Below are 12,636 nucleotides of genomic sequence, written 5' to 3' on the forward strand. Positions count from 1 at the left end.
GACCAATAAGCAACATCATGTTAAATGGAGAAAATACTGAAGTTGTGAAGAATTTTACTATATCTGTATCCACAATCAACGTCCATGGAAGCAGCAGTTGAGAAATCAGACATCATATTGCACTGGGCAAATCTGCTGCAAAATACCTCTTTAAAGTGTTAAGAAGCAAAGATATCACTTTGAAGACTAAGGAGAACCTGACCTAAACCATGGCATATTCAATCACCTCATATATGTGAAATCTGGACAATAAATAAGGAAGATTGAAGAAGAACTGATGTATTTGAAGTATGGTGTTGGTGAAGAGTATTGAATGCACCAGAAAGTGCCAGAAGAAAGAACACATGTCTCAGAAGAAGTACAATCAGAATGCTCCTTAGAGTCAAGCATGGAAAGACTCCGTCCCTCTTACTTTGGTCACATTATCAGGAGGGACATGTCCCTGGAGAAGGATGTCATGCTGGGTAAAGAAGAGAGTTGAGGAGAAATAGGCCCTTAACAAAATGGATTGACACTAGCTGTGACAATGGGCTTAAGCAAGGAAAGCCTTGTGGAGATTGTGCAGAATCAGGCAATGTTTTGTTCTGTTATACATAGGGTCACTATGAGTCAGAACTGACTCAATGGCACTTAACAACATTAGTTAAGTGTATCCAAAAAAAAAAAAAACCAAAACTACTGTCATCCACTCCAATCTGACTCATAGCAACCCCTCCTTGGGTTTCGGAGGCGGTATCTCTACCAACCTAGATTTCTCAGTCCTCCTTCTGAGGAGTGGCTGGTGGGTTTGAACAGCCAGATTTCTGATTAGCAGTCAAATGCCTTAGGCACTACATCACCAGAGCTCCCAATTAAGTGTATAGAGACCAACATTTTTGTCATGACACTTATTTCCATGAAGGTTGGGTAGTGGCTTGGTCTCGCATATATTATGATAACAAAATAAAAAATAGTAACCATTTATTGCTGCACAGGGTCTTGCTGACACAGTGATTAAAGCCTCGAATGCTAAGCAAAAAGTTGGTGGTTCAAACCTACAAGCCACTTTGCAAGAGAAAGATGTGACAATCTGCTTTCATAAATATTACAGCATTGGAAATTCTATGGGGCAGGTCTGCTCTCTCCTATAGGGTTACTATGTGGCTGAATCTGCTCAAGAGCAGTGGGTTTGGTTTTGGTCTTGATACTAAGTGCTTATAAACAAATCTTTTACTGTATCAACCTCCACTGAAGAAACAGAAGTTTAAACAGATTAGTAAATTCTGGAAGGTTAAATTCATGGCTAATGAAACTGGAATTTATGTAAATTCATACCTATCTGGCTCCAACATCTGTCTTCTGGATTTTGATGGTAATACAAGAAATTCTGTTCATGGATCTTTGGCTGTGTATAGATGTGATTTATATAACTGACTGTTGTGGATTGAAATGTGTCCCTCAAAAAATACATGTTGTAATTTATAACCTCCATACCTATGGTTATGATTCCATTGGGAATGGGTTGTCTTTGTTATGCTAATGAGACATTTGTGTAGGGCATATCTTGAGTCAACCTCTTTTGGGATATAGAAGAGATTGAATGCAAGCTAGCAAGCAGAGACGGAGGAAGAGTGATGTCAAGCTACATGAAGATCACCAAAGAGCCAAGGAACTCTGGGCCTACGAATGCTGTAAAGAGACAAAGATCCTTCCCCAGAGCCAACAGAGAGAGCAGATACCCTGAGTTAGAACTTTGAGCTTCCTAAACTGTGAGAGAATAAATTTCTGTTTGTTAAAGGCATCTTCTTTCCCACACAAGTAATATACTGAGTACGGCAAATACAGGAGCCACACTGGCTGAGTTAATACCAGCTATTTTTCTTATGATTCTTACTGATTAGCTCTCAATAAATAACATTTACATGGGAACTCTCCAATAATAGGGTTTACATGTGGGTCCACTTATGTGTTCTCTTATGTAAATTGCCCTAATAGAAGTAATACACAGAGACTGCCAAAAGGCAGCATAGCTCAAGGAATTCATCAAAAGACCACAAAGAAGTATTTTCTAAAGTCAAGAAAGTAACTGTGAAACTATTACTTACAGTCAATTTCTGGGAGAGCAATGGGGTAGGGAAGTCTCAATATCCTATTTGAGAATGTAGCATTTTGACGTCATTGGCAAACATGCTTATGTGATTCCTTGCTTTAATTTTATATATATCACAACACCATTTATTCCCCACTTCAATAAAAACAAATAGAAAACAGACCACAGAAACAACAGTAAGATATGATACTCATACTAGGAACTTGAGAGACATTGAGAAAAACATGTTTAAGAAATACAATCACCACCACTGTGCTCTAAAAGTATAAAAGAGCTTTTAGACATTTTTGGAATGCACTGAAGGTGAAAGGCAATTTTGCAGTAATAACCAAACATTTCTCAGTCATTCTAGGGGGCTTATTTCTTTTTCTCACTTATGCCTTAATATAAATCTTCTTGCAAAGTGAGAGTACAGGAAAGGCTGGTATGATTGGCTTATGAACAGAGTTCTATTTCACATTGCGGCCAAGAGAAAAAGCAGTAAACCAGCAGACCCTGGGGGTACATAGGCTACTGTTAGCAACTTGATTCAGTGAGGTCATGTGAAAACCTTGGAGAGAAATTCAAAATGTAACACATGTAAAAATTTTTCAGTTGATACATTCTCACTTTGGCAGAAATATAGCCTATAATACATTCTCAATTGTTGTTAGTTGATTTCAAGTTAGCTCGGACTCCTGGCCATCCTATCTACAGCAAAACAAAATGTGACCTGCACCATGATCTCTGGTGTGCTTGAGTTCATTGGGGCTGCTGTGAATTTTGAGTGCCTTTGTTAGAGTTAAGTTCAACCCAGAGCACTCACCCTCCAGTGCTATGTTGGATAATACTCTGTTATGATCCATAGAGTTTTCATTGACTAATTTTTGGAAGTAGATTGTCAGGTCTTTCTTCCTAGTCAGCTTAGCTTCCTATCTTAGTCTGGAAGCTCCACTGAAAACTTTCCACCATGGGTGACCTTGGTAGCATTTGAAATATTGGTGGCATAGCTTCTGGCATCATAGCAAAACGCAAGCCATCACAGTGCGGCAAGCTGACAAGTGGTAGACTACAGCCTCTGGCCTATAATAACCATACCTATACATCTCTGCAGTAAGAAATATTTTGGAGAGTAGATCCATAATGAATTGATAGTCTAAAGGCACTAAGTTCTTTACTAACTTTTTCCATGTGATAACGTATTTCATCTGTGTTGAGTCTCATTTTGATTTTCACTAAAAGTATCATGTAAAGGGTTTTGTGACAGAGAAAAGAAAGTATGGACGTATAAATTTTTATTCAAGCAAAATATAGTAAAAGTGAGTATTTTACTTCTGCTCAAATGTAATGTCTTATTCCAAAGTAAGGAAATTATAGTTACCAGAAGTTCCAATTGCACTGCCGTGTAGAAACATATTTTATTAAGAGAACATAAATCTGTCTTTCATTTGCGCTAAAGATGATGTCATGAAGCTAGAGATGATTTTACTATAAGGTAAAAGTGTGCTAGTATAGGCAAATATTACTCAGATTGAATTATTCATTCCTCAACTTGTAATAACTTGCTTACACACACAGTCAAAAGTTTTCAACTGAGTTGAATAATATGATCCCTTCTATTTCAAGGTGCCACTGCATTAGATATGCCAAACAGGATACCTCCCCAGGAAGAATCATATTAAATTGCTTAATGATGTAAAACTTTTAAAAGTATTTGTTTATTGTTTATATTTAGTCAAGATAATTACTAATATAAGCACTTACTAAAAAGATTTTCAAACAATTGCAACTGAGCAAGAAAATATCTCCTCAAATTAGATGCTGCATATCTAGTCTTATCTTCCCAAATTTAATAGCTAGAATGCATCATTTCACTGTGTCAACATGTTTGCCATTGGTAAATATTTTCTGTTTATTCTCAACTACTTGGTGCTAACAAAGACTAAGGGAATACGTGAATAACTGAAAAATATATATGTTTTTAATATGGCTACTGGTGGCATAGTGCCTAAGGCATTTGACTGCTAACCAGAAGGCTGGTGGTTCAAACCCAGCAGACACTCCTCAGAAGGAAGGTTGGGCAATCTACTTCCATAGTCATATTGCCTCAGAAACCCAAGGAGGGGTCACTATGAGTCAGATCTGACTTGATGGAAGTGCGTTTATTGGTAAAAACCAGTTTCTTTTTTTTTTTTTTTTTTTGTAAGAAGTCACTTCTTTATAACAGTTCCCAGGAGAAATATTCATAATTTATTATCACTTATACCAAAGAAAAGTTCAATGTAGTAAATCACTTAGTATGGCTTTTCTACCCATAAGTCTATGTAAATTCTGCGGGAATTTGCCATGAGCAACATGAGGAGTTCCTGATTGCTAAAGTTGTCCACCTGGGGTATTTCTGTTGGGAGTGGCACTAAATAATGTTCTGGGAGGTCCTTCTCTCTCTCAGGTGGTTAGAATTCTGTTGTTATGATTGGCTAGTTTGGCCACTCTGCCAGGCTCAAAATGAGGCCTCCTTGAAGCAGAAGAAGTCTCTCTCTCTGACTTCTGGTTGAGGAAGACGTGCTGCTGAAAGAGACACAAGCTCCTGAAAGAGACGCAAGAGACACACATTGCTGAGTGAGATACCAAGGGACACGCATTGTTGGGAGAGAGACTATTAGGAGAGAGACTGTGGGTTGGGAGAGAGACTGAGCATTTTTCCTGAACTTGAATTATAGCCTGGTGCTTCCCTAATAAACCCCGTAATCTGTGGGTTCTGTGTGGCCACTGCAGCGAATTACCGGACTCAGGAGAGAGGTGGTGGGTGCTTTGGGAGGAACGGTTGTTGAAAGGGCTGGAGGGAGCAGGAATAGGCCTTGGGTTACTGATGGTGATTCTGTATTCCCCTTGTGAGGTTAGAGGAAGTCAGAAGATGTGGCCTCCTTGTCTTCTTTGCAAAAAGTATCTTGTTATTGTGGAATGTTGTACATAAAAATTTCAGAGAACTACACAAAATATGTCTAAACTGCATGGCAATAAATTTTTATATTTTTAATTTAATGTGTCTCTAGAACACATTAAATGTGAATGTGTTCACATTAAATGTTGAGATATATTGATTTAAATTACACATCCTATTTCTTCATATAAAAAGTATAAGATACAGTAAGGACCAGTTACTTGGCCAAGGATAATACTAATATAAGGTGTTTTTCATGTAATGAATACCTAATATTTAGTTTTTATTCATAATACCAGGAGCCCCTGGAAGCCATGAACGGTTAAGCACTCAACTACTAGCCAAAACATTGGCAGTTCAAACCCATCTAGGGAGTTCTGGTGGCATAGTGCCTAAGGCATTTGACTGCTAACCAAAGGCTGGAAGTTCAAACCCACAATCTACCCCTTCCAAAGAAGGTTGGGCAGTCTACTTCCCTAGTGATACTGCCTGGGAAACCCAAGGGGGTTCTCTATGAGTCAGGTGAACTTGAAGGCACATAAAACAGCAACAACAAACTCAACCAATATGAGACTACAAAAGGAAGCTCAGGATGTTTTTGTGATGTTAAGTGATAAATCTTAAAAGGCCTGCATAACTATCACACAAATGTCAAATTAAATGCCTTAAGGAATTTATTCAACTCATGAATGAAATGAGGTAACTAGTAATATTGTTACAACCAATTCAAAGGAGAAATCAAAGAACCAGAAAGAATATATCTTTATGCAGCAAAGAAATGTTGAAATAAATTTACAAATGATTTGAAACTGGTTTATTTCAAGGGAGTGTTGGGGAAAAGAGGAGAAAAATCAGCTGAATCTCCACTTCTCACAATTTATTTTCATGTCTATTGACAAGAATTATTCTCATTGTTAATGATTATCTACAACTAGCATAATTGTAAAGTAATTCAAAAGCAATGAAAGCCTAGAGTCATTAACCCAGAAGAGTATGATAGTCTAAACAATGCGTAGTTTCCCCTGCGTAGTTTCCCCCCAGAGACATTTAGCTACCTTTTTTGTTTATTCCAAATTTCATTGTAGCGATCTTCTTAACAACTCTTTGGCTGTTATTCTGAGATACAAACTCTAGGCTACCCCTAGCCATTCAACTGCACAGATGACTAGAGTAGTTTTTCAAATTAGTCTGTGTTAGAAAGGGAACTGTCAGAAAAGTAAGTTCAACTCTAAAATATTTGTTTGTAGTTACAGCTGAGGTACCATGTTCCTGATATCACCCAAACTATGACAGACATGATTGCAGATCATGAGGACAGATTAATTAAGCTCATAATATCTAAATAAAGTTGGAAAATATTGGAGCTTTAATGGACAACATATCATGATATATAACACATCAAATATATGGGTTATTTGATTCTGACTCTATGGGGAGTCTTTTATAAATTAATTGTTGTTCATTTACAAACAAACAAAATCCATGTAGAGAAATCAATCTCCCTTGAGGAAAAGCTAGTTTTGCCTCTATGGGCATATTCATTTCAACATTCCTTTATTCTACGTAAGTTTATGCATCTTTGCCTTCTCTTTTCAACTGGTTGTAACATCTTAACAGTTTCCTCATGAATGAGTTAGATGAAAATCTTTTAATGGATGATCATTTTTATATCTGTATGAAACTAATGAGTTTATTTCTTTTTGAAAATTTTTCTATAACAACAGCAATGAAAAAAAAAAAAAATAGCATGAAACCCAACTGAAAAATCTTAACTATAGCAAAAATATGTGATATTGTGTTGTATCATTATTGGTTAAGTCTGTTGTGTTGTTATGTGCTGTCAAGTCGGACCCAACTCATAGCGACCCCTCCTTGGGTTTCCGAGGCAGTATCACTACAGAAGTAGATCGCCCCATCTTCCTTCTGAGGAGTGGCTGGTGGGTTTGAACAGCTAGCCTTCTGGTTAGCAGTCAAGTGCCTTATGCATTACACTACCAGAGCTTCTCCAGGACCAATAGACACTGGAAAAATACTGGGAACATTAGACTTTAGCAGTAGAGGTTTGGACAAGATGAGAGCTAATGGGGCCCCATAAGAGAGATTTCTGCTGTTGTTAACTGCCAAGTCAGCCTCTGACTCATGGTGACTCCATGTGTTACAGAGTAGAACTGCTCTAGGGTTTGTTTGTTTGTTTGTTTTCAGCTGTAATCTTTACAGTAGCAGTTTGCCAGGTCTTTCTTCCTTGGAGACACTGAGTGAGTTTGAAGTGTCAACCTTTAGGTTAGCAGCCAATGGCAAATTGTTTGAGCTACTCAGGCTGCTCATAAGAGAGATTAAGATGTCAGCATTAGAAGCAAAAATAACTAGAACTTTTTAATACAAATCCATACCAGGCAAAATTAACCAATTTCAATGTCTGTGTATTTTATTTTTCACTTGTTCTGTTCAATCCAATACACAATTATGCATTGAATACTGTTCTGTGAAATGTAATTGAGCAAAGTAAAAAGGATGTGGGGCGGAAATGATTCTCTCCAAATAAAACTCTATTAGATTAATACATTTTGCATAAACAAGTCATGAATTTTGCCACATGGAGAAAAGAAGGGCTCTGGTAGCTTAGTGCCTAAGGCACTTGACTGCTAACCAGAAGGCCGACCATTCAAACCCACCAGCCACTCCTCAGAAGGAAGATTAGGCAATCTACTTCCGTAGTGATACTGCCTCGGAAACCCAAGGAGGGGTCGCCATGAGTTGGATCCGACTCGATGGCAGTGAGTTTGGTTTTTGGTAATGCCTACCAGAGAACTAAGAAGATATTTCCAGTAGTAATTCCAAAGGAAGAGTCATTCATCCTAAGAAATATAATTTTGCATGTGCCATACAATCTCTCTAGAGATTACTTTTTATAATTATGCACTATCATACTGGAAAATTCCACTTCTGTTATCAATTATAATGGTACAAGTTACTAATCTTGTTTAAAGTGAAAAAAATTACATGTAAACCAAATCTCATCCTTCTGTTTTACAAGGAAAGAAAAGAGTAAATTCAAGCAATATCCAACCTGACTATAAGAACATGTTTCTGAACTTAGATGCAATTTCATTGCTATTTTATTTTCAAAGTTTTAATAGATAATACTAGCTATTTTAAATGATTCCAATGTGATTTAGTAACTAATAAAACACTTTACCATCTGGTCGAGTCCTTGGGGACACCTTCATAAGTTTTCCCAAAGTGATACCAAAGGAGAATCGTTTTATTTCTTGATTCTTTTTGTTACTTCACATAGAATGATTCCTTATTAATGCATCATGAGCTGGTGCTACAGAATGTGAAGGAATGCAAATGGTCTGACTGGTACAATTGGAAAAATATTATAATTGCTATAAAGTGAATAAGAGGCCTCTAATTACACACATTAATAGGACAAAGATGCACAGTGTTCTGCTTATCATTGCTTAATGATATCAATTTTATGGTTGGAATTTCCAGCATGTTTCCTGTCATGCTGTATAGGTCCTATTAGACAGTTAGTAAATTGATTCAAATGACACATGGTTGTTTTAAAGCTCAACTTATGTGTTTCCTTTTCTCTTTAGATTGTCACATTACAAAATGCCCTTCAATACTACTCAGTCAATAGCATAATAGTGTAAGTATTACTCTTCTACTAGAACACTGCTAATATCTGATATTAATGTTTCTGCTTGGTTGGCCCTGAATAAATTAAAAATGTATATGGAATCTCTTATGGTGTAATTTATTCCTCTATCATAAATAAAGATGTAAACTTCACACAGGCTATGAGTACTTGTGAAATCATAGTCACTCACTGAGGACAGATAAGAGCAAAGATATCCAAAAAAGCATGAAAAAAAAAAGCTATTAATACTTCAGGTGAAAGAAGTTTTATTGCATTCTTGTTATACTTAAAATCAATATCCACATGTAATATTTTCCACAGTTGCCTAGACAAAGTTATTTGGACACAAAATGTTTGTAATTGATTTGACAGATATTTATTTCAAGTGAACTAGAAAACTGAAAAATGTACATTGTTTTATTCTTTCTTTCTTTTCAGTTACTTTGATTCATGGGATGAGAACTTCTCTCCATGATTTGTTTTTCAAATAAGCTTGTTTCATCTGCATAACCTAGTGGTTTTTATGACCACTGGACGAATTTTCTCCAGGTGTAGTTTATAACATGATCTGAATATTTCAGATTTTTCTTTCTTTTCTTTTTGTTATTTTAGGCATTTGGAGGACCTGAGGGAAATCTCTTAACAGTCAAGGAGGTCATTAAGAGTTGGCAGTATGGTTTTGTAGTTCAATGATGTAAACCATTAATCTTTTCAAACATTCAAAAGATTATGCCAACCTCCATGGACTGCCATCAAAAAGGAGCTTCTGTTAACATTTCATGATTTTCACATAGTCAGTGTATCTGACATGATTAGATTTTGTGAGTGCAGCATTTAAAGCTTGAAATCATTGTGATTATTTTACCATAGTTCACATCCAGATTTCATCAAAGAATTTTCACATTTTAGATTGGTTAACTTATTTGAGAGTAACATGGAATTGTGGATAAAACAGGAATAAAATTAATAATAGATGTGCCTCTTAGTGGAGCTCAAAACTTAAATGGTTCCATGTGATATGAACTGAAGTCCTGTATCTTTTCTGTATGCATTGTTCAACTTCCTTTGTCTATCTGGATAGCAAGATTATAGTTGTACAGAATTTAAAACTGAACAAAAAATGTCACTTAAGAATGAAGACAGATAACCCCATGTGTGTCACTTTTTTTTAATTATTATTTTACTTTAGAAACAATAATTTCCAGTTAGGAAATGGATTGTTGTTAGAAAATGTACTAGTTTTACATATCAATCCATCAATAAATATATAGAATGATTGTTATTTGTAAGACACCAGCAGAGCACTGTGATAACAATAGGTAAGCAATATACCTTTTAATTTGGAAGATGGCATGTGAAAAGATAATTAGCAAAGCATGGATGGAGTGGATCAGAAGACTTGGGTTTGTGGCAACCACTAGCAGTGACATCAAATAAAACACTTAACATTACTGAGCTTGAAATGTCTTTGCCAGGTTAAGTAACTTAACCATGGGCATGGACAAACACAGGGCTATTTCAAAAGTGAACTGGTGCCATATAATTTTATGCATAATCAGGATATTAAAAGGAAAGTAAAATGCAAATAAATTTATGTACTCTGATTATACCCTATCTTTTATGGCATGAGTCCAGTTTTGAAATATATACATATGTATGTATAAGTATGCATACACATACATACATATTATTATTGTTGTTGTTGTTACGTGCTGTTGAGTCAGAACCAACTCATAGCATCTCCTCCTTGGGTAGCCAAAGCAGTATCATTATGGAAGTAGATTTCCCCATCTTCCTCCCAACGAGTGGCTGGTGGGTTTGAACCACCAGCCTTCTGGTTAGCAGTCAAGTGCCTTAGGCACTAAGCTACCAGAGCTCCCATACATATTATATGCATACTTATATACATATATATGTACACAGATGTATATATACATATGAATACATGCATATATTTCTTTATAGATGCTGATATAAAAGGACAAATAGAGAAGAAAAGATTGAACAAGAAAGAACAGATAATTGCTGAATCAACATTATGGAAGATCCTGAAGGGATAGGCTTTAAAGCACAAACCAGGGATTTGTCTGAGTTATAGGTAACTATTCCTAAGAGACTGAGGAGTTGAAGAAGACTCTAGAGACAAACAGAAATGTGTGTATAGGAGGAATGTTGTTGTTGTGTGCCATCAAGTCAGACGTGACTCATAATGACCCCTCCTTGGGTTTCCAAGGCAGTATCACTAGGGAAGTAGATTGCCCAACTTCTGAGGAGTGGCTGGTGGATTTGAACCGAGGAGTTATAATTAAGTTCATGTCTGGGAGCCTATACTCTTCTCACTGCTTGAAATAGGAGGCATGTTCATCTCTATGCTTTCAAGAGAAGAAGGTAAGGCACTTGTTGAAAACAGGAAGGATCTGGGTAGATGTCAAAAGGAATGGGAGTGATAGCTGTTGAATTGTGTGATTTCCATAGATTGTACATAGTTATAGGAAAGTAGAAGATAAAGTTTAGTGATTAAGTGTATGAGTGCGTTATAAGTGCCACAGAATGTCAGGAAAGCAAAGGTATTGAGCTTGTTAGCTAAAGGACCCTCTAAGTGACTGACTTACTGCCCTTGGGTTGGATCTGATGCATAGTGACCCCTCCTTGGGTTTCTGAGGTGGTATCACTACGGAAGTAGATTGACCAGCCTTCCTTTGGAGGAGTGGCTGTTGGGTTTGAATCACCAGTCTTCTGGTTAGCAGTCAAATGCTTTAAGCACTATGCCGCCAGGGTAATGTGCTTGAAAAAGGAAGGGATGCCTAAAGTAAGCCTGGAAACTGGAAGAAAAGTTGAATTTCAAAGGACTAAATGTTTCAACAAAATCAAAAAACAGCTGTGCAGGAAATGAGATGTCTGTGCATGAGATGTCTGAAATTAAATGATTCTATAATCAGAAACCTAAGAACAGGCAGCAAGGCGGGAAGCAGGGAGAGAACAAAAAAGGTGAAGAGGACCAGAACAGATCGAGGAGTCAGCCACAAGAACCCACAAGAGAAGGAACCGGCCACACCCCACAAGGAGTGAGGCAGGAAGGCAGGCAGAGGACAGAAAAGGCAAAGGGGACTGAAACAGATCAAGGAGTTAGCCACAGGGATCCAGGTAAGGATGGTTGGAGGGGTTTCCAACAGCTAAGGGAAATAAACTTGTCTGTCGGTTTGTACTACTGTGGTGATGTGTTGCTGTGAGTCTTGAGGCTGTGCCATTGGTGTTTCAAACCCAGTGGGGTACACCTGTTGCACAGGTATCAGCCCAGCTTACAGACTGAGACAGACTAGGAAGAAGGAGGAAGCCATCCACTTCTCAAAGAATTGGCCAGGGTAAACCTTATGAATAGCAGATAAATACTGTCTGATACATTACCGCGCAACTTTATAAATAGTCCAGAAACATTGTCCAATATAGAGGAGGAAGATGAGTCACTTAGCTTAGAAATCTCTCAAAGTAGGACTGGGCAAGAGCTGCATTATCAGAGTAAAATCAGCCCTACACATATGGATAAGCTAAAGCTTTCGAGACCTCCATTCACTGACGTGGCACCACTCAAATTGAGCAGAAACAGCTGCAAACATCCATTAATAATCGGAACGTTGAGTATGAAGTATGAATCTAGGAAAATTGGAAGTTGTCAAAAATGAAATGGAACGCATAAAGGTTGATATCCTAGGCATGAGTGAGCTGAAATGGACTGGTTTTGGCCATTTTTAATCAGACAACCATATGATCTATTATACTGGGAACGAAAATTTAAAGAGAAATAGCATGGCATTCATCATCACAAAGGATGTTTCAAGATCTGTCCTGAAGTACAATGCTGTCAGTGATAAGATAATATCCATACACCTACAAGGAAGACCCATTAATACGACTATTATTCAAATTTATGCACCAACCACCAAAGCCAAAGATGAGGAAATTGAAGATTTTTATCAACTT

This window comes from Orycteropus afer, unplaced genomic scaffold (assembly GCF_000298275.1).
Source record: "Orycteropus afer afer isolate SDZICR_OR568_19922 unplaced genomic scaffold, OryAfe1.0 scaffold00164, whole genome shotgun sequence".
Taxonomy (NCBI): Eukaryota; Metazoa; Chordata; class Mammalia; order Tubulidentata; family Orycteropodidae; genus Orycteropus; species Orycteropus afer.